Source organism: Peromyscus maniculatus, chromosome 8 (genome assembly GCF_049852395.1).
Source record: "Peromyscus maniculatus bairdii isolate BWxNUB_F1_BW_parent chromosome 8, HU_Pman_BW_mat_3.1, whole genome shotgun sequence".
Lineage (NCBI taxonomy): Eukaryota > Metazoa > Chordata > Mammalia > Rodentia > Cricetidae > Peromyscus > Peromyscus maniculatus.
Genome location: NC_134859.1, coordinates 27,850,355 through 27,877,950, shown reverse-complemented (window position 1 = coordinate 27,877,950; position 27,596 = coordinate 27,850,355). Strand labels below are relative to the sequence as shown.

The 27,596-nt window shown below is 44.6% G+C and overlaps 1 protein-coding gene, 1 long non-coding RNA gene and 1 pseudogene across 3 annotated transcripts in view; 2 read left to right on the top strand and 1 right to left on the bottom strand.

Annotated features, from left to right (window-relative positions):
- Positions 1-27,596, top strand: part of Adra1b (adrenoceptor alpha 1B) — a 116,982-nt gene that overhangs the window by 81,027 nt on the left and 8,359 nt on the right. The window lies entirely within an intron of this gene.
- On the bottom strand, positions 56-27,398 carry LOC143274553 (uncharacterized). Its single transcript, XR_013053231.1, has 3 exons — positions 27,237-27,398; positions 4,681-4,785; positions 56-440 (listed from the first exon to the last, which is right to left on the bottom strand). It is a non-coding gene; the product is annotated as an uncharacterized LOC143274553 (long non-coding RNA).
- Positions 719-14,556, top strand: LOC143274552 (mth938 domain-containing protein pseudogene; annotated as a pseudogene). The gene has a single exon (XR_013053230.1). The product of XR_013053230.1 is annotated as a mth938 domain-containing protein pseudogene (transcript).

Here is a 27,596-nt window from a genome sequence, read left to right as displayed (position 1 = left end):
GGCTCGACCAGCAAAGGCCCTGCAAGCCTTGTGACCTGAGTTTGATCCTGGAACCCATCTAAAAACTGGAAGGAGAAAACTGACCCCACAGAGCTGTCCTCTGACTTGCACATGTATACTGTGGCATGCACACACACACACACACACACACACACACACACACACACACACACCATGACATGCATACAATAATAATAATAATAAATGCTTTAAAGGAGAATAGACAGGAAAAGCTCCTGGGAGCTACACAGTGTGCCAACTTTGCCGAACATATCTCTGCTGATCTGGGTGTTCCTGAATCTCACTGCAGTGTGGCTCCGGTTGGAGGCCTGGCAGCCTTTGGATTTCTCTCACGTGACGTCTGTGGTCAAAGCTTCTTTTCAGCTGCAAAGTTCATGTGGGAAAGCTGGTTGTTGTCTTCATGGTGACCTCTTTGGTAGCTGCAAGTTTTATAAACATTAGAGAGTCAGCAATGTGTCATCTAAAACACAAGCTACTGCCATGGAATTAAGGATACAGGTCAAAGCCGGGCGGTGGTGGCACACGCCTTTAATCCCAGCACTGGGGAGGCAGAGCCAGTCGGATCTCTGTGAGTTCAAGGCCAACCTGGACTACCAAGTGAGTTCCAGGAAACGTGCAAAGCTACACAGAGAAACCCTGTCTCAAAAAACAAAAAAAAAAACAAAAAACAAAAAACAAACAAACAAAAAAAAGATACAGGTCAAGGAATACCATCTTCATTTAAAAAAATTTGATTGATTACATGTATAATTAACACCCCAAAGCTTTTTTTACTAGAGTAAAAATATTAGTTGGATCACCTCTGGGGCAGGAATATAATAAAGAAATTTTAAAGAACTAAGTACCAGTAGCTGACCAGCAGGGAGAGGTAAAGTGTGGGGCTGACCAGAGGAGCAACCGGGAAGAGAAGCACTGCATTTCAGCTCTGTTACTTATGGCTTTCCCTAAAATTGCTTCCCTCTCTTGGGACAAATGAAAAGGCCAGGCTCTACCTTAACCTATAAGGATTGCCAAGTATGGCCAGGAGGCAGTCGGACTTGGGATTGGAGAGAAACAGGAACTGAGCATTCTCCTGGGGTGCAGCCTGCAGAGGTAAAGGAAGTCACTGAGAAGGGTGTACAGCCTCTTGTGATGGGCAGAGGAATGAGTGAGGCCTTGAAGGTGTCTCCATCCACTGTGGAGTACCTCCAGAAACAAGGCATTGTTGTGCAGGTCCTCCAGACAGAGCAGGCAGTGAAGGAGTGTAATGCCTTGGTTGTCCAGGGGGTAAGAGTAGACGGTGTTTTCGATTCCACCTGCTGATGGGACCCACAGAGGAGAATGAAGCACTCAGCCACAACAAAAAAGAAAAAGAAAAAAGTACCTAAGCAATCTCAGTTACTCCCATTTGGGAGCTGAGGAGTTCCCTCAAAAAAACATAGCCCAAGCTGGCCTTGAACTTACTATGTAGCCCAGGTTGGCACAGAAGTGGCGACCCTCTGCCTCTGCTTCCCAACTGCTGGGACCCCAGGTGCGAACCACTGTGCCTGGTTTCAAACTGAACTCTCTAGAGCTGAGAACACACCCACAGGGAGAGTGCTCTGGTTAAGACTTTGCCGGAGAAGCTCTGACCCAAACAGCTCTAAATCCCCAACTCCAGATGCGTAAGGTGTCGAGTTGGGCTTTGATTTCCTGCCCGTGATGTCCGACTCACCTTTCCCTAACCAGATTGCCTTGTAGCCCTGCCTCCAATTGTTTTGCTTGTTTGTTTCTGGTATCCTGAACTCTGTGAGAGGATTGAGGATTGAGGATCTATGATGTGACCTACTTAGAAAGAGCTTTCTCTTCTTCCGGGCTGGAAAGAGGAAGAGATCTGCTTGTCATTTGATTTGTCATCCGTTTTTCCCCCAAACTTTTCTTCTAGCATAAAAGGAAAAAAGAATATTTTTAACGGAACACGGTGGACCACTTTCTCGTGTGACTAAAATCCCACTGTGGTTTCCTTGCAGCATGGGCAGCTAACCGACTACCACAGCTGACCCTCATCCGTACTTCCTCTCTAGCCTCCCTCCCCTCCTTCCTCCACTCCTCTTCTCCTTGATTCTTATTCCTCCTTTGATCCCACAGCTTCTCTCCTCCTTTCAAGTCAATCGCTCTCTGGTTTTGCTAACCTTTTTCAGGTTTTTCACTCGGGCTGTTTTTTCCTGGATCTTCCTAAGTAACTAACATCCTAACTAATATGAGACACAGTGTGAGTTACTTCTCTTATTACTGTGACCAAATATCTGACAGGAAGACGCAACTTATGGGAGGGAGGGCTTGCTTTGGCTTATGGTTGGTGGGGACCATTGGTCATGGAGAGGAAGACATAGGGACAGGAGGCTCCATGGTGGCGGGTGTGTGCTACTGGGACTCCCCATATCTGTGTGTGTGTGTGTGTGTGTGTGTGTGTGTGTGTGTGTGTGTGTGTATGGTACATGTGTGAGTGTGTGTGTATGTGTGTGTGTGTGTGTGTGTGTATGGTACATGTGTGAGTATGTGTGTGTGTGTGTGTGTGTGTGTGTGTGTGTGTGTGTGTGTGTACAAGCATGCCACAGCATGCATGAGTCAGAGAACAACTTTCAGGACTCAGTTCTCTTCCTCCACCATATGTGTTCCAGGACTGAACTCGGGTCTTCAGGCTTGGTGGCAAGCTCCCTTACCAGATGAGCCAATTCTAAGGCCCTCGAGTCTTTACCCAAGACTTCCTGGTTTACTTCAACATCTCTCCATGTGCACGTTTACCTTTGCAGACTCACATTTGTGTAGGAGTCAGGTCCTGTCCATTTCTGACTCTCTCAAGCAAATTTTGTTTTGTTTTGGTTTTTTGTTAATAGAACATTTCTATAGACACCAATTTACTGAAGATGCCCCAGAACCAAACAGCCCAGTTCGTTCCAGCTTTGTCTCTAACTTCCTTATGGTTGCCATCTCTTAGACAGGGAGTCGTGCCTCCATTGCATCTCCTGCACAAAAGGTTGTGCTGTGCTTGTGTTGTTACATGCATGACCACAGTGCGACACCCTGGGCTACTTATTCTTCCGCATCCAGATCCCCTATCTTCTGAACAATGATTCCAAGTAGCAGAAGGCCTCTATTCATCAACTATTACACATCACACAGTACCACACTGTGCCTAACACCTAGCCAAGGAATCATCAGAATAATGCTGAGAAATCTAGTCTCTCCGCAGGCCATGTTACCATTTTGTCAAAATGCCCTTAATAACAGATGATTTCGAGCTTGTGATAGCTGAATTAAAAAGTGTCTGGTGCATGTAAGTCTACCAAAGGCTCACAGTTAGCACCACAGGCACATGGCCCCACTCTGTGCCGAAGAGCTCATCCACATTATTGCCTTTAATCTTCCTAAGAACCCTGGGGGCATGGGAGAGACTTGTCATCAACCTCATTTTCCAAATGTGAAAGCTGAAGTTCAGAGAGTGAGAGGCGTGTGAGGATCTCACAATCAGCTCTTCCAGGAACCATCTATGTACCAGATATTAAGAGGTGCTGCAGATATGGGAATGAGCAAAAGAAACACAGCCCCCCACCACCACCACATACACACACACTTTGATTTAGTAACGTCTCAGATAGACAAATATAGGCTGCTTATAAGCCTTCATGAAGAAAGTAAGTGAACTGGTGAGCTAGAGGAGACATGTTGGGGAAGCACTCCATGTCCGTAGACTGACATTCAAGTGACTTGGAGCTGCCCTGCAGCGATCCGGGGACCACTAATGCAAAGGTCCTAAGGTGAATTTGTATTTCAGGTGGCTGTCTCATATAATGGCGGTAGAGTGAAAAGGAGGAGAAGTGACAGATGGTGTCAGATAGGAAGATGGCATGGACATCTTGCAATGCCTAACACCATGATGAAGAGGTTTGAGTTTTCTCTAAGCAAAGAAGAAAAGTTGCTGGAGGGCTCTGAGAAGGGAAAATAATGTGATCTGGCTTCTGTTCATAAAGACCTCACTGGACTAGGCATGGCTATTGCCCATGACCCCAGTATTTGGGATGTGGAGGCAGGAGGCTCCAGGCCCACCCATATTAACCCATTTCCTCTAATAAGCCTCCACTTCCTAAAGTTTCCATGAGCGTACAAAACAATAACACTAAATGGGAAACAAGTGTTCAAACACGTGTGCCTATGAGGGACATTTTACATTCAAACCACAATAGACCTGTTATAAAAAATAAAATAAAATGTGGGAACTAGGGGTGTAGCTCAGTTGGTGGTGGAGTGTTTGTCTAGCACAGACAAAGCCTTGGGTTTGATCCTCAACCTACATAAACCAGATGTGTTGGTGCACATCTGTGATTCTAGCACCCAAGAGATAGAAGCAAGAGTATAAGAAACTGAAGATCATCTTTGACTGCATAGTGTGTTGTTGGTTGTTTTTTCACTCTTTTGAGAGGCCCACCACCTGGCTCCCAAATAAATCACACACTTATTCTTACTTATACATGTCCAGCCTTAGCTTGGCTTGTTTCTTACCAGCTTTTCTTGAATTAGCCCATCTATCTTTGGCCTCAGGACTTTTTATCTCTCTCTATTCCTTTTTCTTTCATTCTTACTCTGTGTCTGGCTGTGTGATTGGGTGGCTGGCCCCTGAAGTTGAAGGCCAGACTCACCTACCTCATGAGACCAAATTCTGGAGATCTAGTAGGAAGCCTTGTCTAGAAGAATAACTAATAACCAGGAACTCCAACAGCATGGGCAGTGAGCCTGAGATCCACGAGCCTGTAACACAGAATAAGGACAGGATTTCAGAATTCTCTGAAAAGGGCAAAATGTGGGTGGGAAACTAATATTTATGGAGCCCTTATTACATCTTCAGAAGTAAGCTGTTTCTCTGTATTATCTTATCTAATCATCACAGCCCTTTGAGGCTGATCCATTGGACCACTAAGAAAATCAAGGTTTGGAAAGGCAAAATCATGGCCCCAAGTTCTCAGGGTTCACAAACAACAAAGCTTACAACCAGCTTTGTGGGTCCCCCAAATCACTCAACCCCAAATCAAGCCACTTCTTGTGTGTTTCGTCCTTTGATCTGCACTATACAGACTGGAAATGCAGGTCTCAATATTAGATGGCTGCAATAACCTCCATTTTCTCCAGTGGTTTCCTTTTTCACTCTCTTTTTCATACATTGACTTTCCAATTAACGGCCGAGCCATTCATAAATGCAGTAGGGAATCCTGACTGTGACTTTGCTTCCTTCCAGAGAGCAATGGCTCTTTAAGGCTGATGAATTCTAATGCTTGCCGTAAATCCAGGAAAGAAATGAATGAGCACTACTTAAATTGCCCAAGCCTGGAGTCAGACCACGGGAGAGACCCAGGAGCTACCTCAACAGCATCATATTATCTGTCACTGAGAAGGAAGCCAGCAGTTAGCCAGGCAATCTAGACTGACCACAGTAACATCTCCGGGAGAGGGAGTCCTGATGGTTTTTGGTTACCTGGAAGCCAGCACAAGCTATTGCTGAGTTCTTTGGCTTTGTGTCATGAAAGAAACTGATTTGATCAACGACACTGCTGCTGTCTAATTAGCAAGCATAGCCACCCTCCTGCATCAGTTCCACAGAGATTAAACTTGGCATCCTGACTGCAGACCAGCGTTCGCAGCCAAATGCCGCAGTCCCTGACATTCTCAATCCATACCAAGTTCCCTTGAGTCAACCACAATGGACAATGGCTCTGTAGCCCAAAGCTGGAGGTGCCTTTTCAAATATCCAACTAGCTGGGCTATTGCTTGGATTCTAATGGCTCCCTCAGGGGAGGGGGTGAGAAGGTGCGGTGTCAATGACACAGACACCAGGAGTCCATTGAAGGCAAAAAACAAACTCATTTATTCAATAACAGGGAAGGCCTTGTATACCCTCCTCCTAGCACCCAGTCTGTGTGGTAGTCCTTCATTGGCTGGGCGCGATCAGGAACTCTGACAGTGACAGTGACTAGGAACTCTGACAGCAACCCTTGCTGGGCCCTCAGGCAGACTCCAGGTTGGCTCTTAAGGAGTATGTTAGGTGCATGCATTGGCAACTGGTCTAAGCCAATTTCCTCGACCCTATGGGCCTGTCCTATTACACTGGGCCTCTAGAATACACGGCTCGCAAACCAGATGGCTTTGTGATAGCCCTAAAGGTGAAAGAGTATCCCTTCTCCATAAGTGCCACCTACCACCTGAACTAAGCATTTTGCCCTTCTTGTTTGTAACTCCAGCCCTCTGGAGGTTGAGGTGGGACAATTGAGGGTTCAATTGCCCATCCTAGGCAATCAGAAAAACACTGTCTCAAAAACACAATACAAAATAACAAAATTCATTTGTATTTTCCACATTCTCAACAAGAAAAGAAGGCACAGCTCTCATTTTGTTTGTTTGCTTGCTTGCTTGCTTGCTTGCTTGCTTGCTTGCTTGCTTGCTTGCTTGCTTGCTTGTATGTGGGTGTTTGTGTACACACATGCATGCACGCTTACACATGTGTGAGTATGAAAGCAAAGAACCTCGAGTGTTGTTCCTCAGGCACAATCCACCTTTTTTTCCCCTTATGACAGGATTTCTCAACTTTCTCCAAGCAAGCTTAGATGGCTGGCCAGTAAGCCCGTGGATTCTAGACTTCCCAAAGATGGAGTTGCAAGTGTACATCACTACGCCTAGATTTTTTTTTTAACATAAGTTCTAAGAATTAAACTTGGGCTTTGGGGCTTGCAAAGCAAGAATATTACCGATTGAGCTATCTCCCCCAGTCCCTTGGTTTTGGTTACTTGTTAATCATGTGTGCATACATGCAGGCATGTATATGGAGGTCAGAGGACAACCTTGGGTGCTGGTCCTCACCTTCATCCTTGTCTGGTGTCTTTCTTTTGTTGTGTGATATTTTGTTTGTGTTCTGACAAATAAAGCTTGGTTGGAGTCAGAGGGCAGAGCTAGCCACTAGTTAACCATAGAGGTTTGGAGGACTGTAGAGAAAGGGACAGGAAGTGGTAAGGCAGGGCTGATACAGGATCCCAGCCCCTTTGGACTGGAGGAATGGAAGAGGAAGGACGTGACTATGGCTGTTCTCCTGCTTCTCTAATCTTTCAGATTTTTTTCTCCAATATCTGACTAATAGTTTTTATTGATAAGATTAGAGTTACACTTCATCCTTTTCTTTCTTGGGGATGCTAAGTATTTAAACCACAGCCTCAAGTCTGCTAGGCAAGCACTCTAACCAATGAGCCCTGGACCAAAACCATCTATTGTTTGAGAGAGTCTCTTATTATTCTTATATATCAGGCTAGCTAGACCAAGAGCTCTGAGGATTCTTGTGTGTCAGCCTCCAATCTCACATAGGAGCACTACTATTACAGATCATCATGCTCTATGCCCAGCTTTTATGTGGGTTTGGGGGATTCGGAGTCAGGTGCTCACACTGAACAAAAAGCATTTCTGCCCATTGAACATGGCTGTGGTTTCTTGAGACAGGCTCTCATGCAGCTCAGGCTGAACTCAGACTTGCATGACCTTGAGTTCCTGGATCCTCAGGTCTCCCCTCCTGAGTACTGGGATTATAGGCATGTGCCCTTCTGCCTGGCTACAAATTTTCAATTTCCAGCCAGGCATGGCATCACACATTGTATTCCAACATTCAGGATGCAGAGACAGGAGGATCTCTGTGAGTTCTGGGCCATCCAGAACTATGCAATGAGACCCTCTCTCAAAAACAGACAACAAACAAAAAAACTCTCACTTTCTTCATAAGAAAAGGAATCTGCCCCAAAGTGGTCAAAGTCACGGCACATTTCTCAACAGTGATTCGTCATTGTTTTGGTTTTTTTTCCACAAAATGATTTTATTGTTAGTTTTGTCTTATTGCAAAAAGCTACATGTGTTCATTACAAAAAATTTAGAAGATACAGGAAATCAGAAAGATCATAAAAACTCATGCCCCAAGCAAAGCCACTGAGAAGCCTAGAACATTTATTGAGCCATTTTTCTGTGGAATATCGTACGTGCTGCCTTCCAATCTCCCCAGTGTCTTTCCATACCACAAACATTTTAATATAATATTTTATTAATGTAATTAACTCTGAGAATTTCATACAAGGTATTTTTATCATATTCACCTGTGACTCCTTCCCCCTAAGTCCTCTCAGATCAGCCCCTCCCAATTTCATTGTCTTTTTAAAATTTATTTTTTAATAACACCAGTTTTAATAACACTTGTGGTGCCCATATACTCATAAATGTAGGGTCCACCGGTGTGTAGTTGATCTAATAGCGACCACACCCTTCAAGAAAACCAAATCTCCCTCCTCAGAGGCTATCTGTTACCAATAGCTCCTCAGAGAGGGGTGAGGACTCATGAGCCCCTCCACCTCTGTGCTAAAATGTTGACTGGCTTAATCTTATTCAAGTCATATGCAAGCAATCACACTGTTGAGTTCATCAATACAGTAGTCCTGTCATGTACAGAAGACACTGTTGAACTATAGTCCTCTCTGGCTCCTGGTTCTTACAATCTGTCTTCTCCCTCTTACTGAGACTTTATTGTGGAGGATGTCCCATTTGTGGTTGAGTACGCCACTGACGCATAGTCTCTGCACTTTGATTAGCGGCCAGTTTCTGCACTGCTCACCTCCCACTGAACAAAGAATCTTCTCTAATGAGATCTGAGAGGTGCACTGATTGGGGAGTATAGAGCTATAACTATAGAAGGTAGTTTGATAGGCTGTACATTTATTACAATAATAGAAGGTTCGCCTCTGGCGCCTGTGAGTTCCGTGACCATGGGTTCTTGGCCAGATTTGCAGTACCAGGCACAGATGTCCTCCTGTGGGAGGGACTTTCATTCAGAAAGCAGTTGATTCCCTTCGGAACATGTGTCACTGTTACACCCATGGCCCATCTTGACACCCTGGTCATTATTGCAATTCACAGGGCTCATAGATAGAGAAAACTGTTGATAACGTTTCCACCAGCCACCTACATAGAACCTTCTAGTACTATGATAACTAGCCAGTGAATAGGAAGCTTCCTAGTTATATCAACTCAATTTTTTCATGCCAAGTGAGCAATGTATGTGGTGTCTTCAGCAATAAGATTTCATCGAATTCTGGTTGGCAACCAAGACCAGTGGTGAGTACCTATATTGTTTGTAGGGTCTCCAGGATATCCTGAGCAACAATTTGAGGTGAGACTGGGCTTTTGCTTAGCAACCTATGGCTTCTTGGAGAAGGATTATTCATTGTGTATGAATACAGATACATATGCATATGTGTGTATACGTATGTGTGTATACATATATAGAAACAAAATATATACACACTTTTCTGATCATACTCACTTCATTAATCTTAACTGGTTAAGTGCCGTATATCATTAGGCCAATTACTTATGTCACAGTTTTGAAGTTGGTTCCAATTTTAATCATTATAAATAATATGGCTATCAATTTTTTTTTGTAAATTTATTTTAAAACATCATTTAGTTCAACATAATAGCCATGGCTATCAAATTTTTGCATACAAATAGTAACCAATATTTATTGATTCTCTCCATCCACTGTGTGGGTCCCAGGTATTGAACTCAGGTCATCAGCCTTGGCAACAAGTGCCTTTACCCTTACTCGCTGGGTTTTGATGCTTTGGATGCCATACTACATGTTTCACATGTATATTTTCATTTAACCCTCCAAAGAGCTCCACGGATAAATAATATCTCCATTTCGTAGATGAGGAATATATAGCTTAGAGAGATCGACTTCCCCACAGAGATAGAGACAATAACTCTAAATTTTAACCTGTCAGTCTAACTCCAGAGTTAACAACAGTAGATGCTAAGACACATTCTCAGAACTGCAATTCCAGAGCAGTCGAATATATAATACTTTAAAGCTTTTCAGTCATCTCTCTCAATTTCCCTCCAGAAATCATGAACGAATTTATACTCCCACAATCAGTGCATGCTATTCTGTTCCACTTGCATCCTCACCAACACTATTAGCTTCGAATTGTTCGTTAGAGAGATGGAGCCCATTCTTCTTAGTGCTTGGCCCTGCGTGTGGACAAGCCAGCTCTTGATTGAAATCGTGATTTTCTTTAAATCAATGGTCCTTATCCCTTTTTTTAGTACAGGGCTCTTTAGAAAACCTGATGGAAGCTATGAAACAGTTATAAAGAAATTGTACATCCGAGCATCAGGCAACTCTTTCTTCTCAGTGGTTCACAGACACCATTTTTAGAGGCTTGATGCATTAACAACATTGAAAGTAAAACAGAAAGTGGGGCTAATAAACCCTGACTTCAAATGCTGGTTTTACCAGATTGTCCTTTTTCTTTGAACAAATCCATAGGGGAAAGATGCAGATCAAGAGAGACTAGGATAAAGCACCCGGCTCGACAAAGGGAGCGCACTAGCCACACAGAGGCAGGTGGCCAGGTCAAGACTATCTCCTAAGGTTACTCTGTCCTCTCCTAAGCCAGCAAGAGCTCAGAGCAGATGGGCTAGCCTGCCTCCATTCATGCGTGTCAGCAACCTCGGAAGAAGGAGTCAGAGATGCGTTTGCCAAATGTGTTTGTTCACACGCTGGACTTGCACATGGCCTCTCCTTGCATCCTACCCTTTTGGTATTTGCAAACCCCGGAGCATCAGCTCTCCTGATGCCCTCCTGGGACAATCAGTGGGTTAGAGCATGGGGAAAGGCACAAGGGAAGATAAAGACCAGAGCCCAGCTGGTCACCTCTTCTCACTGCAACTGAGCCAGGTGGATTTTGCTTTATGCCCTCATTCTAAGCATGCACCTCTGGGAGAAATAGGGCAATTTTTCAGAATGAGCCACTGAGGCTCAGTGCCTTTGTCAGGTTTAGGGTTGAACATCAGATTGAGACTATAAGGAAGGAAGTAAACAAAAGAATCAGCAAGCCTGAGTAATCTCTTTGGGGCGACCCAGAGCAGAACTGTGTTACGGAACAGGAAGACCACCAGGAAACAGAAAGTAGCAGCTTCTCAGACTGGAATCCAAACTGCCCTGGCCTGACCACCCGATCACAGCCACAGTTAGGGTCTTATTGTGCACAAGACCCTTTCATCCTAGTCAAAGATGTGAGAAGGTGACGGGAGCAAGGATTTGGGGTCCTTTTAACACTGGCTTAATTCTGTGTTTTCACCTTTCTTTGCTTTCTCCATTCTCTGGACACACCTTTTACTGTTCTCTGGTTCTTTCGAGGTGTTGAGGTGTTGCCCATCTACAGATCGCAGGAAGATCTGTGACTTAAGATCCCTCCCCACGCCACCTTCTTACAAGCCTTGGTCTGGGAGGTCCGGATATAGGGAAAGATGGTTTTTCAATTCTAAATAGTTTCTCCCAATTTGCCTGAGAAGAAAGGTCATCTAAAACCTAATGCATTCATATCCTAATGTACTTTTTCCTCTCTTCTTTAGATGTGCTCCCTTGTGAATTCTGTTCTACATTTGGTTTGGTTCTGGTTTGCTTTTGTTTGAGATAGGTTCATGTAGCCTAAGCTTGCCTCAAATTCCTGATCCTCCTGCCTCCACCTCCAAAATGCCGACAATTCCATGTTCACCTTGCTCTACTTTCTGTTTCTTTTGTTTTCTCTGAGTTCTAAGTATGTGGTGTCTTCAACAATACACTTTTACCATAAAGTTCCAGTGGACAGCCCAGAGCAGTGGTTGTCTTGGGGAATCTCCAGGGCACTCCTGACCAACTCAAGGGGAGGCATCCCACATCTGACACTGGACTTTTTCTTTGGCATCCTTTGTCTCTGGAAGGAGTATTATCCTCTGGGTAGAGTGACTCCATTTCAACTCTTTTATGCAAATATGAATTTGTGGAAAGGAAGAGAGAGAGAGGGTGAGCTTATATAATAGGCAGCTTCCATTTGGTTTTTTCAGACATCCTTAGTGTGAGTTATCCCTCCCCTGGTCCCTTCCTCTACCATACCCTCCCATCCCTCCCCCCCACACACACACACACACTTAAACCTCCCTCCGCATTATTCCCCTTTTCCTCCATACCACACCCCCTCCCTTAAGCTCCCTTGTCCTCATCTCCACCTGTGGTCCCTTTGTTACTTCCTTTGATTCAACACACAAATCTCTAGGTAAACACACAAATCTAAAGATTCCATGCTAGGATCCTCACATGAGGGACAGCATGCAATGTTTGTCTTCCTGGATCTGAGTGACCTCATTCAGTATAATGTTTTCTAGTTCTATCCATTTACCTACAAATTTCACAATTTTATTTTTCTATGCTGCTGAATATGATTTCACTGTGTATAGGTAGCACATTTCAATTACCTGTTCATCAGCTGATGGGCATCTAGGCTGGTTTCCATGTCCTAGATATTGTGAAAATGGCTATGAACATGGATGAGCATGTGTCGGTCAGAAAGTAGAGTCCTTTGGGTCTATGCCCTGGAAAGGTATAGCTTAGTCATACAATTCACCTATTTCTAGTGTTTTGAGGAAACTCCACACTGATTTCCACAGTGTTTGCCCTCATTTACATTACTTTTTAAAACTTCTTTGGGGAACCTGCTATCTTGGTATTTGCATATTATTAAAACCACAGAAGATAGTAACCCAAGAACTCACAGTTGGCTCTGAGAGATTACTTCTCTAGTAAACCTCTATTTTAACATCTGTGAAACGTGCTGAACCTGGTGACATAGGTGTGTCATCACCACTAGCTGGGAAGCTGAGGCTTGAGGGTTGCAAATTCGAGGGCAGCCTGGACAACTTGGTGAGACCTTGTCTCAAAATAAAAGGTGTAACTAGGGCTGGGGGCATAGCCGAGTGGTATAATGCCTACCTAGCATGTATGAAGCCCCAAGTTCAAACACTCATACTACAAACAAACTAACAAAAAAAATCTGTGAAATGGGGACAATGGTAGCTCCTACATATAACTTTTGGGTCCTGAACAGAATTGTGCACCACAGGGGTTAGTTAAAGCACCTGCCGCCTGCCTGCTATCAGTTGATGGTAACTGATTTTATTGTTTGTTATTTATGTCAGATCGCCATCTTCACATCATAAGGACTGTATCAGTTACTTGTCTCATTATCATGACAGGAGCAATTGAAGGAAGGAGCAGTTTGTTTGGGCTCACAGTTCCAGCACAGTTGATTATGACACCAATGGCCCCAGGAGCTTGAGGCAGCTTAATCCCACCACCGCATCCGCAGTCAGGAAGCAGAGAGTGATGGATGCCGATGCTCAGCCTGCTTTCTCTATTTTATTCAGTCCAAAACCCAAGGGCAATGTTGCCCCCAGTTAGGGAAGGTCTTCCCACCAGTGGACATAATCTAGATAAGCCCTCATGGGCATGCCCAGAGGCTGATTTCCTCCATGATTCTAAGTCCTATCAAGTGGATAATCATCAATATTAACCATCACAAAGGCCGATTCCCTTTCTAACTACAGTGAGAGTCTGCACCTGTTCTCTACCTCTGAAGTCAGGAAGTTGGACACCTCTCAGGAGCTAAATAGCATCCCTACTCTAGACTTTTCTGAAACATTTATTGTTGCTCTCATACCTCCATGGGTAAAGGGAGTACTCTTCCCCACCATTCCAATCTATCTCCTCAACGTTTTCAAAGATGGGACATTTTCTTAAAGCAATAATGTCAAATAATGCTTCCTTCTCAATCTCCTACAAGTCTCTCCTTCCCTGTGTGTAACCAGCACCTCTGGTCTTCTTCCAGACAATCCCATACCAAATGCTCCACGGGGCATACAAGTCTCTAGGCTAAAAGAGTCAGCGGTAGAAGGGAGATCAGGAGTTTTGGGGGCAGGCCTAGAACTGAATCTCATTTTTGCCACTGTGCAGTTTTGGACAATTTGCTTAATAACCGAGCTGTTGTTTTCTGTTGTTGTCGTCATTGTTGTTGAACATATAAACGGCACATTATTATTGTACTCACCTCCTAAGCTTGGGGATGCTGAACAAAATAATCAGTGAAATCTCTTTGATTCCAGGATCAATTTTAATCTGCTTGATTAAATGCTCAACTAGCTGCAGGCATCCAGGAGATGTTCGATTGAGGCTCCCTGCAAAGAGGAGCAAGGCTGGGGGACTTCCTGCTGACACCAGCAACCTAAAACCCTGCATCCAGAAAGCCCAGTTAGCTTAGAATCCCAGTGCTTATAGGGGCAGAGGCAGGAAGATCACAAGTTCAAGGCAATCCTTAGCCACAAAGAGAGTTTGAGGCCAGCCTGGGCTGTATGGAACCATGTCTCAAAAAAAAAATCACAATAATTCAGATCTCCCAGAGCCACCAAAAGAACAGAGATGAGAGGGGATGAGCAGGAGGTCGGGGAGCCCAGCATCCAGCATTTTCTCTCCATGCTTGATGTCTTAGTCAGCTCAGGCTGCTCCAAGAAAGAACAACTCCTAGGTTACTCTGTTTTCAGTACAGATGGGTTTTTGTTTCTCTTCTTTTTTTTTTTTTTTTTTTTTTTTTTTTTTTTTTTTTTTTTTTTTTTTTTTTTTTTTTGGTTTTTCGAGACAGGGTTTCTCTGTGTAGCTTTGCGCCTTTCCTGGGACTCACTTGGTAGCCCAGGCTGGCCTCGAACTCACAGAGATCCGCCTGGCTCTGCCTCCCGAGTGCTGGGATTAAAGGCGTGCGCCACCACCGCCCGGCCTTGTTTCTCTTCTTAATTATTAACTTGATTGTATGAGTGTTTGCATGTATGTATGTGCATCACATGCATGCCTGGTGCCTGTGGGGGTCAGAAAAGGGCATCAGATCCCTTGGAACTGAAGTTACAGAAAGTTATGAGCCACCCTATGAGTACTAAGAACTGAACCTGGGTCCTCAGCAAAAGCAACAAGTGCTCCTAACCATTGAGCCATCTCCCCAATCAGTGCTTTTTATTTAATTAGCACAGTTTGGTTCTTTTGACAGCCTCTTCCAGATTTCAAATTGACCGTTCTGTCTTCACATGGAGGAAAAGGAGTAAGAAAGCTCTAGAGACCTCTAAGTTTTTGTTACACTGGGAATGGAAGTCAGGATGTTATACAAACTAAGCAAGGACTTTTCTACCCCTCTAGAGTCCCATTTATAAGGGCGCTATTCTTATTTTTGAGGGCTCCACCCTCAAGACTTCTCCATTCCATTACATCGGAAGTTTGGGTTCTAAGCTATGAAGTTCAGGACGCATACACTGCACATGGTGTGAGAGGTTGTTCTCTCATAGGACCATAGCCACATGGGATGTAAGCACAGAGATCATCAAGGGACTGGAAAACAAGAGGCAGGAGAGGCCACACTGAGGTCAGACACGCCCTGCCCCCATTAATCCAGACACTCCAAGGGAGGGCTTTGAATTTGAAAGGCTGTGGGGAAGTGACTAGGAGACATCTCACCTACTTTCCGGAAGAGCACCCCCTCCCCGATCATGTCTGAGTGGCACATACATAAATGATACAGGGATAAATAGAATACATTCAGAATTTCTCATGTGCCCACAGCAAGCCCACCCATCTCTGTATCTATCCTACAGCAGTCTGCCAGCTGAGCAAGGAATTGTTTTCCAGACCCTTCCTTCTGAAACACTCCCTTCTGTGAGCAGTTTTTAAGCTGTGATAAAGGGTAGGAATTTCAGGGGCTTTTTAATTGAATTTTTTCAATGATACATAAAAACATAAAGTATGTAGTAATGGAATACCATGTGATTTTTGATACAGTTAAACATTACATAATCTCTAAATTGAGGTGAACATATATAGCTCCTCAAACACTAAACTGATCAGTTCTCTCTCCTTTCTCTCTTGCATATTTTATATTACTTTTATTTTATAGATATCAATGTTTTCCTAAGGTATATTGCATGCACTACACACGTGCCTGGTACCCATGGATACCAAATATGCTGTATCCCTTGGAAATGGATTTACAAATGGTTGTGAGCCACCACGTGGGTGTTGGAAACAGAATCTAAGTCCTTTGTAGGAGCAGCAAGTGCTCCACACTGATGAGGCATCTCTCCATCCCTCAATCTCTTCCTACTTTTGAGATAGAGTCTCAGTAAGTATGCCTGCTAGTCTAGAACTCAGAAGTCCACTTGCTTGTTTCTGCCCCCAGACTAATGGAATTACAAGCATAAAACACCATGTATGATTTTGATCATTTCTTTGTGGTTTAAAAAAAAAAAACTTTTGAAAACTCCTTTCTTCCAGCTTTTTGAAGTGCACCATGCGTTCTTATTATCCACAGTCGTGACTCTGTGGAGCAGCACCCAAAATTTCTTACTCCTATCTGACTGACGCAGCATCCAGGGTCATTTTAGGGCATGCTCACGGACGTAGCCTAAGAGCCAGTATGAACTCCATGTTTCTAGAACCTGGAGAATGACTGCCAGTCAGCAGCAAAGAACAGTCATTTCATCATACCAAATTTCCCAATGCCAGGCAACGTGCTTGGCTCTCGGGACACAAGAAGGCAAAACGGGGCCTCTGGTGAGGAGACGGGATACCCGGGAGCTGGCAACTGGCATCATTCACACTGCAGTCAAGGACCACGGAGGGCTCCAGATGACCAAGACAGCGCGATCCCCCAGACACAGCCTCTGAGAGAACATTGTGTCCCAGATGGGACCAGACAGGTGGAAGGGAGATACGCAGAGCCATCCGGGGGTCCAGAGCCAAGCTAAACATGGAAGACTGGTTTGGAGATAGGAAAAGTTTGATTCCCACCAGTCAAAGGATGGAACAAAGGGATGAGTCAGAAAGAAAACTCAAATGAGCCAACAGCTGCTGGGAGACAGGATGAAAGGAATCTTGTGGAGCCTAATGGCCTAAGTGGTCCAATCTGGCTGGTTTCCCATCTGGCTCCCTGAGGCCGGTAATTGTCCCTGTTCTGTCGTGGAGCCTTTCATCTGAGACACCTAGGCCTTTCAGCCCGCTGACAGGCTCATCTACCACCTTGGAAGGAAGAAGCATGCTCTGGGTGGCCTGTTTGTTCTGGGCTCAGAGAGACTCAGGCCAAAGAGACCACGTCCTTTCCTCTAACTTCAGGCCCATTTCAAAATGGTGAGCACAAGGCTTAGGGCCAGAGGAAGAAGAGACCCTGAGAGTTCTTCGGTCCTTTGCTTCGTACCCTATCAGCTTAGACTGGAAAGGACAAGGCCAGGCCTCAGTGTCCACCAGATAGTCTGTGCAGATTTCCCCCTGACCCTGTATTGTCAACCTACCCCTCCCACACACACTCCAGCAAAGCAGCACTTGTTTATTATTAAAAAAAAAAATAGATGCAAAGTGAAATTTTTCATACAACCCATCCTTCAGAGATAAACACTGTCAACAATTCAGTCTTTATTCATTAAAACTGTTTTTGCTATTAATATAATAGCCAACCAGAGAGAAAGAGTGTTTATAAAAATCAGATTGTTGGGCCTCTAGACAGCCATAAAGAAGACTGGTTTTTCTTCCAGCGGATCTGAGTTCCATTCCTAGCACCGACATGGCTGTTTGTGAGCCTCTGTAACTCCAGTTCCAAGGGATCCAGCGCCATCTTCTGGCCTCAGTGGGCAGCAGGCATGCATGCAGTACACATACAGGCAGAATGTTCACACACATAAAATAAAATAGATGAATCCTTTACAAAGTAGGATGTAGTCATGAGCTCCTGGAACTTGCTATTTCTTCTTAATACTGTTACATAAGTCGCTGTAGACCAAACTTACCATTTTAGTAAATATATGGTTTTTCACGGCATGAATGCTGCATGGTTTATTTTACAATCCCCTATTGTTGGCAATCTAGGTTATTTCTCAGTTTGGGGGAGCACTGCTTTGGTTCCCTACTCTTTTCATCTTGCTCTCTTTCAAGAACACTTCTAGAGGACAAGTTCGTGGGTGCCATACATAAATGGAAAACCATGCTCATTTTGATCTTATTAGATAATAATACCACTTTGCCACCCCAAACTCACACCCTCCACGAAGGCACACAAAAATGTCTTCTCTCCTGCTCCCTTGGCAAACAGAACATCAGCACTTTTTCCCTCTAAGTTGTGTGTGTGTGTGTGTGTGAGTGTGTGTGTGTGTGTGTGTGTGTGTGTGTGTGTGTGTGTGTACACCTAATGAGTCCAGAAGAGGGTATTAGATTTCCCTGGAGCTGGAGTTTCAGCTGATTGTCAGCCACCCTGTGGCTCTGGTCCTCTGTATGAACAGCAGACACTTGGGTCTGCTAATCATCTCTCCAAGCCTCACAGCACTTGTTAAGCTGTCGTCTCAACTGTTAGTTCTCAAATGCTTTGCTGCTCTTATTTTGCATTGTTTATTTGTAGAAGAATTTTACTTTTCACTAAGTCCGTCGCTGACCACTCCTTACCTTATTTGCTTATCCAGCTGATTTGCTTGGTTTTTCTACTGACTTGTTTTTCTCTGGTTGATTTCACAAAGAGCTTTGCTGTATCAGAGATACCGATCCTTTTACTCTCTTGGGCTGGAGATGTAGCCCAATGGTAGAGTGTTTGTCTCACATTCACAAGGTCCTGAGTTCAACCCCAGCACCTCAAAACAAAATTAGTATTTCCCTCAATTCTTCTTACATCTTTGCTTTTAAAGTTTGCAGTCTTTGGGATAGAGATATAGTTCAGTTAGTAGAGTGTTTGCCTAGCAAGCATGAAGTCCCGGTTCAATGCCACTTAAACCCTATGTGGTCATGCATGCCTATGATGGAAGCACTCAAAGAGATGGAACTGGGGGAATCAGAAGTTCAAAGCCATCCTTGGCTATATAAAAAGTTCAAGGCTGTATCTTGCCCCAAAAAATAAGTAAATAAAGAAGCAAATAAAATCTGAGGCCTTACAGACATATCTCAACAAGTTCATCTATATTTCTTCCTTACCACTCCTGAAATTCTGCCACACCTTAAAAAATACTCCTTTTATCAAAACCATAAAAATACGTATGTATATTCTCTTCTGATTTTTTTTTCAATACTGAGGACTGAACTAGGGCCTCGTGAACCCTCAGCAAGTGCTCTGCCTCCGAGTTACATCTCCAGTCCTATGATGACTTTTTCTTTTTGTTGTTGATGTTTTTCTTTTTGAGACAGGGTCTCCCTAAATTGCCTAGGCTGGAGTTGGACTCTCGGTCTCTCAATAAGCCCGGGTAGACCTACAGCTTGTGACCCTACTTCTTAGTGCCCAAGATTACAGATCTTAGCCACCAGGCCCCCAGCTCTCCTCTAAGATTTTAAGGGGTTTTTGAATATTTAAAATATTGAATTGTTACAAGTCTATTTCTGTATAAGAAGTAGATAAAGACCCAGGCGTGGTAGCACACACCTTTAATCCCAACACTCGGGAGGCAGAGGTAGGTGGATCTCTGTGAGTTCAAGGGCCAGCCTGGTCTACAGAGCAAGTTTCAGGACAGCCAGGGCTACTACACAGAGAAGCTCTGTCTTGAGAAGCCAAAAATAAAAAATAAGAAATAGATGAAGTTCTTTTCTAATTGTCCCAACATCAGTTATAAATAATCTATTTTTCCTGAAAGCATTGAACTGACACATAAAATTTCATGGGCATTTGGTTTGTCATCTAAACCATATAACTTTATGGATCTTTCTACCTTTTCCCGTATTTCCTGCCCTAATATTTTATAACAGAGTTAATATACACAGGAAGGAGCTAGCTCATTTTCCCCCTACTCACCCCATCATTCCTCTTCATTTTTTTCAAATTTCCTGGGCATTTTCTCATAATTACCCTTCTATATTTCATAGTCATGCATAGGCTTGATTTTGGATTTTAAAAAAAAAACTATCCCAAAAAACTTGTTGGAATTTTAATAAGGTTATTTTGAACTTTCAGAGGAACCTGGGGAGAAACGGATTTATGTTTGATAGGAACTTGTGTACAACAGCACGCTATGTCTCTCCATTTACACATGTCTTCTTTTTATGCCCCTTTATAAAGTTTTGTAGCTGCCTTCCCATAAATCTCACCAATGCTCAGTTTGTGAAAACCTTCTACAGGGAAAATCACTATTTCCCATGAGGTCAAAACGTAGACGCTTGGAAGACGCCTCTACTCCTCACTGTGGGCTGATGCCAGCAGGCGGATCTTAGTTCCATCAATTAATCAACAGTTAATTAATAGGTGTTGTCTCTATGTCCAAACCCATGCTAGCAGTATGAAACATAGACCCCCATCTATAAAGAGTTTCTATGGTGCCCAAAGCTGTAACAATGGAGTCCTACGTGGACCTGTGCACTATGGGCTCTGCTTGGTGAGAAACAAAAAAGAAATAGCCTGAAGCAGTCAGGGAAGGTCTCAGGGCAGAGGTGAGAACTGAGCTGGGTAAAGGAAAGAAGAGTAAAGCTAAGAGAAAGGAAGCCAGATGTGATGGTGCATGCCTGTGACTCCGGTACTCAGGAGGCTGAGGCGGGCAAACTGGCATGAGTTCAAGGACAACCTGGACTATATAGTAAGAGGCAAGACATCCTGGAACTATAGAGGGAGATCACGTCTCAAAAGAACAGAGAGATGGGGCTAGAGAGATGTCTTAGTGTCTAAGAGCATGTGCTGCTCTTCCAGAGGACCCAGGTTCAATTCCCAGTCGTACACGGCGGCTCACAGCAATCTGTAACTCCAGCTCCAGGGCATCTGATGCCCCTGGCCTCCAAGAATACTTGCAGTCAAGTGTACATACCCACATACAGAAACAGCAGATAGTCCTAATTGGGGGACTCAGTGCTTCCTGGGTAATCAAAGAGGAGACTCAGTGGGCCTGTGGGTCCCTGAAACCATATGATGTGAAGTTATCTGCTTAACCAATATTGCTAACTGAAAAGAATCCACAGAACTCTTGCCTTCTAGATACATGTACAGGTTTTAATGGCTAAATAAAAAAACTATAATGACCACATCATTAAAAAGACATAAGTAAACAATGCTGCCTTTCCCTCATCCCAGAAATGTGCTAAAGTAGAGAAATAAGTATTGTGTGTTATGGAAGCTGGTCCGGCTTTGAGGCCAGAGATATTTGAGTTTGAGTCCTAGCTTTATCACTTCAGAGCTGTTTGTGATATCAGCCGAGTCCCACATGCCCAGAGCCCCAGTGTGTACCAGTGTAAATTGAGACTACAGAGCCCATCCCTCCTGCCTGACTGCTGCCAGCACCACCCAGATCTTAGCAGAGCCTCTCTGTGTGTTCGTTCCTTGCTCTGTTTTCACACCCCAGAGGAAAGAAGTTGTAAGGAGGAGGCCGCTGAGCCAGGTCTGGAAAGGAGGGGGAGGAAGGGAGATCCATCTCAGGCCAGTGGACAGCGAGCGCTCATAGGAGGAAAGCGGCCAGAAAAGCCAGCGCGTGTTGCTGAGGATCAGCTCACTGCAGCCAAGTTCAATGGGTCTTAAATTCCAGCCCCAGCAGTTTGAACTTTCTCCTACTAGCTATTGGAGCCACAAGAGAACTGAGGACAAGGGAACCAATCCCGTGCTTTTCCCTGAGTACCAAGAAACGCAAGAAAACAAATATTAAAAATAAATGTGTGTGCCTGGGGCTGGAGCCCAGTTGGTAGGGTGCTTGTCTAGTATGCGTGAAAACCATCTCAGTACACCCAAACAGGTGTGGTCTGCCTACCTATAATCGTACTCAGTACTCAGGAGGTGGAAGAAGAGGGGTCAAAAGTTCAAGGTCATCTTCAGCTACATACTGAAGGGGGGAGGGGTTGTTGTTGTTGCTATTGAAATAATGGTTTTTAATTATCTGTCAGTTTTATACATTTATACAATGTATATTGATCATATCTATCCACTGCCACCTCCCTCCAACTTCTCCTAGCCACCTCCCACCCAATCTTCCTCAAGGTTTCATGTTCTTCTTTAATTTTTTGTTTACATGTTGAGTTTAAAGCCAGCCTAGATGACACGAGGCTCTGTCTTGAAAATGAAATAAACTGGGTGCAGAGGAAAAGGCTCAGTCAGCGAAGCGCTTGCCATGCAAGTCTAAGATCCTTAGTTTGATTCCTAGCTCCCACATTAGAACGTCAGGGGTGGTGGCATGTGCTTGCTGGGGAGGGAGGGAGAGAGAGAGAGAGAGAGAGAGAGAGAGAGAGAGAGAGAGAGAGAGAGAGAGAGAGAGAGAGAGAGAGGAGACCCCTGGAACTTGCCGGCTGGGCAGTCTAGTCTAAAAGCAGGTCCCAGTGAGAGATCTCATCTCAAAAACATTGAGTGGATGACTCCTGTGAGACCTTGAGTCTCCACAGTTGAGTGTACATGTGTACTCTCACACATGAGTTCAAATAAATAAGTACATCAGTGTGGCATGGGATAATACTTCTCACCTCAGAGTCCTGTTCAGAAGCAGATCTGATGTACTGGATCAAAGATTCTGTGTTCCTTTTTATTTTCCTGTGTGTGTGTGTGTGTGTGTGTGTGTGTGTGTGTGTGTGTGTGTGTCTGCTGTCTGTCTGTCAGTCTGTGTGTTACATATGAGCATGGGCACACATATGTGTGGGTATGCGTGCATGTGTGTACAAGGACATGTAGAGATATAAGGTTGGTGCTGGGAATTATCCTCCATTGCTCTTCTGCCTTATTCATTGAGGCATTGTGTCTTAAGCCCGTAGCGCACCTGTGGCTAGTCCCACTGGCGGGTTTACTCTGGGCATACCCTCTCTCCATCTTCCAGGCAGGTCATAACGCCCACCCAGCATGAATGTGGATTTCGGGATCAGAACTCCCATCCTCATGGTTGGGAGCATTTCAACTACTGAGGTGTCTCCCCAGCCCAGATATCACATTCCTAACACAGGCCTAGATATTACTTACCCAGAAGTTTCACTTTGAATGACTATTCACGTATTCCTATTTTATTACTTTTATCTCTACTATTATTTGCGTAATGTCGTCTAGTTAAGTGCCCATCATAACCTGCCAGGCCCTATGCTAGGCTCTGGACAGAGAGAGAAGAGTCAAGCCTAAACTAACTCTCTTTTCTAGACGTTCACAGTCTAATCAGAGATGAGGCATAGACCAAAGAACTGAAATGCAAGGTAAAGAGTGACAGAGGACACATTTTGGGGCATATACTTGGAATGCTCTGGGTGGTAAGAAACTCTTAGATAAGGGGGTGGGGGCTACCTGGTATTTAAGGATGTGAACAGGAGCACTGTTCTCATCTTATTGGTCAATGAGCAAGAACTCGGGCATCAGAGACAGGTTTTCAGTCCTCACCCATCCCTTCCTGGGCATGGGACCCTGTTGGCCACTTACACCTGTGTGTCGTCCTTTACAGTGGAATGCTGAGTCACCAGGAGGGTGGCCCTACAGGATGTCTGCAAACATGCTACTTGACTATTGCTTTAGGAACCACATACTGTAAACAGCTACTCTGCCGACTGTTATTTCCGGTTTGTTTTACAGCTTAACATGGATCTGTGGGCCCCGAAGACATTTGATTTGTCAGACGAGTTTATGATCTCGTTCCAGGGTTAAGCAGCAAATGAAAATGGAAAAACCTCGAAGGGAGTTTCCAAATCCAGGAAGGCTTCCTTTTACAGAGCCAATGCTGAAAGAATTAGCTAGTGTTTTATATTTTTCTAGTTTTTATTGGGCCAGACTGTTCCAGCTAGGGAGACGCGGCTTGGCTGAAGGTGTAGCCAAATACTGCTAATAAGAGCGTGGGGGGAAAAGAAATAAAAAATAAAGCCCCACTCAATTTACAAGTTGATCAAAACGGTTTCACCTCCCACTGGCTCCCCTGAGATCATGGGTTTGCCTGATGATAACTGTGAAATAAGTCAAATCCAAATTTATAATCCAGAGCCCCTGAATGCCATAGCCCAGAGGGATGCCACAAACCACCCAGCTCAATATTGGTGCTCTGTACACCAATAAACAGTGCCACAAGCTCTGGTGCCTCCGCATCGCAGTGTGCAAGCATGCTCACTGGTAAAGACCTTGTGCCACTGTTAAGTAAAGGCCTCTGGTATGCACAGCAAGGAGTGTGTACAGACTAAAAAGATTCCCCATTTGTCCCCACAGCGAGAGAGTAAGGTCAAAGGGGTACAGGCACATTGGGGACTAACAGAGTTTCTGGGGTTAGCACTGAAAGGTTTCCTTTCAAGGTCTCTGTCCCTTATTGTGCAAGGGCCTTGGTAGAGCATTACATCTGTAACACTGTGGCTTCATCTTTAACACAGGGACAATCCTATCTTGGTCATCAAGCTGTCGTAGGAATTACATAAAGTAGATCATTTTTTAAAAATTGTCTAACCATAGCGAGGAGGTGATTAAACACAATATCTTTTGGCTTGTTTCGATTTTTTTGTTGTTGTTGTTTTTAAGTAATATTCACTAGGTTTTAACTGATTTCGTAATTAGTTTGTATGGAGCCGGGGGGGGGGGGGGGGGGGGGGCGGGGCCTGGAAAACACCAAAAAGAACCAAAAGGAAAATTCACCTATAATTCCCCCCACCAGGGGGTTAAGCAGTGTTGATGGATTTCATTGTCCATTCTTCCAGTCTGTATATCTATCAGCACATATATTCCGTTTCCTCTGCACTGTTCTGCTGGTTAAGAGCTTTAGTTTGAGGCTGCCTGGATTCAAAGACCCAAATTCTAAACTCAACTTCCCGCCTGCTCTCTGACCTCTGGGAACTTATTTGTGGAATCCAGACTTGTTTATGTCAGCACAGAATAGCCATGGCCTGTAGACCAGAAATGCAGGCTGGAGTATATACAGTCCCTGAGTGGGGCTGTCCTAAGAATTAAGGATGGTAAAATGAGGTAACTAGTCTAGTTTTTTTCACCCAGTTGTTGTGATAGCATATGCTGACAAAAGTGACTTAGTGAGGAAGGGGGGATTGTTTCAGTTCACAGTTCTGGGCTCCAGTCCATCAGTCAAGACGTCAAAGCAGCAGGAACATGAGGCAGCTATCCACATGCACAGTCAAGAGCAGTGAGAGAATGAATGCATGCATGCTGTGCTCAGCTGCTTTCTCCACTCTTGCACAGTTCAGAAGCCCCTACCAAGGGAACTGAGACACCCACCGGGGGCCTATCTCAACTAATGTAATCCAGACAATCCTCCAGAGACAGGCTCATAGACCAGCCTGTTCTAGACAAGCCCTCATTGAGGCTCTCTTCCAGATTCCATCATGTTGACAATGAAAACTAACTGCCACACTGGCCAAAAGCAGCCCTGCTTTTAGCCCAGAGCAAAGTGCTAAGAAAGAACTTTGTTAAATCAGTGCTATAATTCTACAAATGTGCACTATGGCCACAACAAGTGTTCACTCACAGCAGGTTGAGAGCATGGTTGTTCAGTGTTTACTCTTCAGAGTTGTGGAATAGACCCTTCAGGATGACCTCCTTGGAACACGTCCAACCAACAAATGCTTCTCTCTGTCCAGGTCCAGTTGGGTGTTAGCCTTTGATCCTCCACTTCACAATCCCCATGAACCACTCAGGCTCCTAAGAGCCAGTTGACGTAGGTGGGCTTGCAATAACATCTGTTCCCTGACTTTATCCCTCCTCATCCAAGTCTTACCTCCTCCTCCTCCTAGTGACTAATAGAAGATAGAGGAAAATAAAAGAAATGTCTCCGGCAAGTGGTGAGGTCTCACCCCTCAGCCCTTTCAGAAGGGCTGCCTCGTTAGATCCACTTAATAAGCCTGATCCCAAAGCTGCCAAGTAAATCAGTGCGGGGCCATGGGGCCACCAGCACCGTGCTTCCCAGGGATATCTCAGCTGCTGGTCAAAACAAATGCGATGTATGTTTGAGTGGTCTATGCGATGGCTTCAGTGACAGCTCTAAATGGCACAGGAACCTCTCAATTACATATTCAGTCACTGATCAAATATTTACATAGCATCCACTATGTGCCAGGGACTGAGCTCCCAAAGGAGAAAAGGATTCTCAGGTCACATCTTTCAATACTTTAGGTCCCTTAAAAAGGAATGCCTTTCACCTTAGGATCAAAATGTCAACTCATCTCTACTAACCTCTCTTCTCTGAGGAAGAGAGATCAGGCCCAAAGGTCTGCCAGTCTGGAACAATCCAAAAGGTACTGAGAGTGTTGTATTTCAATCTTACTTTTCTTAACCATGGCTTTCATTTATAGCAAGTGATACATGTTTTCAGCTAATAATAAAAGATTCTCTCAAGACCCTTGATTCCTTTTTGAGGGACCTTGAGTCCAGAATATAGTTCTGGGTTGGGGAGATGGTTCAGTAGTTAAGAGTGCTTGCACATGAAGACCTGAGTTCAAATCCCCAGCAGCCACATAAAAATCCCCATCAGACCATGGTCCCACACACCTGTAACCCCACCCCTTGAAGGGCTGGGCAAAGAAAGGAAGACGGGCTGGGGCTCTCTGGTCAGCAGCCTCATCCAGAGTTCACTGAGAAATGCTAACTTGGTGGAATAAGGTAGAAAGTGACCAAGCAGGACACCAGATAGCCTCGATGTACATTCACACTGATGTACAGACACCATACACAACACACACACAAGAGCATGCTTTATGGACTTATGATCATTAAAGTAATGATTAAACACGTACAAATGTTTAATTGGACATACCTTTTGTATGCATCTATTAGACTGTATATTTTTAATTATCCTACAAAGGAATAGGTTTCATTATGGAAATTTTGTACAATTTGTTTTCATTAATCTTCCTCCCTCCTCCTTCTCCATCTCCCTGCCCCTCCACCTTGTGCTCTATAGTTTAAGTACCAAATGGGAATGAATTTAAAGGAAAGCATTAAGTCAATGATGGCTCACACTGACAGTAGTAAGCCTAGTCTTGAGGGCAGGAGCCTCAGCCTTTGGAGGGTTCCTGCTCTGTTTACAACCGTGGGGACAGCTATGGACTGTTTCCTGAGGGGGGGGGCACAAGAAGGTTTCATGCAGCTCCGGCAACTCAGAGACCACGTGGACCCAGCCTTGGGCCCAAGTGGAAAAAAGCACTACAGTGAGAGCCCTTGCCTGTGGACAGTGGCCGCTGTCCCCTTCCTGGTGGCAGCCCTACTGCTGTCCATAGCAGAGCAGGAGCTGTGTGTCAGTGTGCTCACAGCAGCCATGAGAGCTGAACTCACAGAGAGCTTTCAGTATGCCCAGCCTGCATCCCTGCCGACGAGAACACTCATTTTCCAGGCTTCTGGGCCCCACACTCTCAAGATACCTTTCCCACAGCCCATCCCTGAGAATTCAGATCTGCCTACCTATAACTTTCCCCAACTCCACTCCTCCATAAACGCGTTGAATCCAATCTACAGAAACAGGAACAGGTCCTAGTGACTATCTGCTATTCACCAGGCTGAGTGACCTTGAATGAGTCACTCTCCTCCACTTAGCAGACATATTTAGGAAACTTGCCAAGGCCCAGCAATCTAAGGTGCAGGGCCTGAAGCACTGGGATTGTTTCACGAGCTGGAGAAACGGAGCCAGGCTCAGAGACCAGGGATGTTCACATCGAGTTAGTTACATTGCCAAAGAGCCCTCTGCAGCCTGACGCCCAGAACAGATCACCTGCCTTCCAGGAACCCACTTTTCCTGTTGCGTTTATTCCTGTCTCCTGGCAG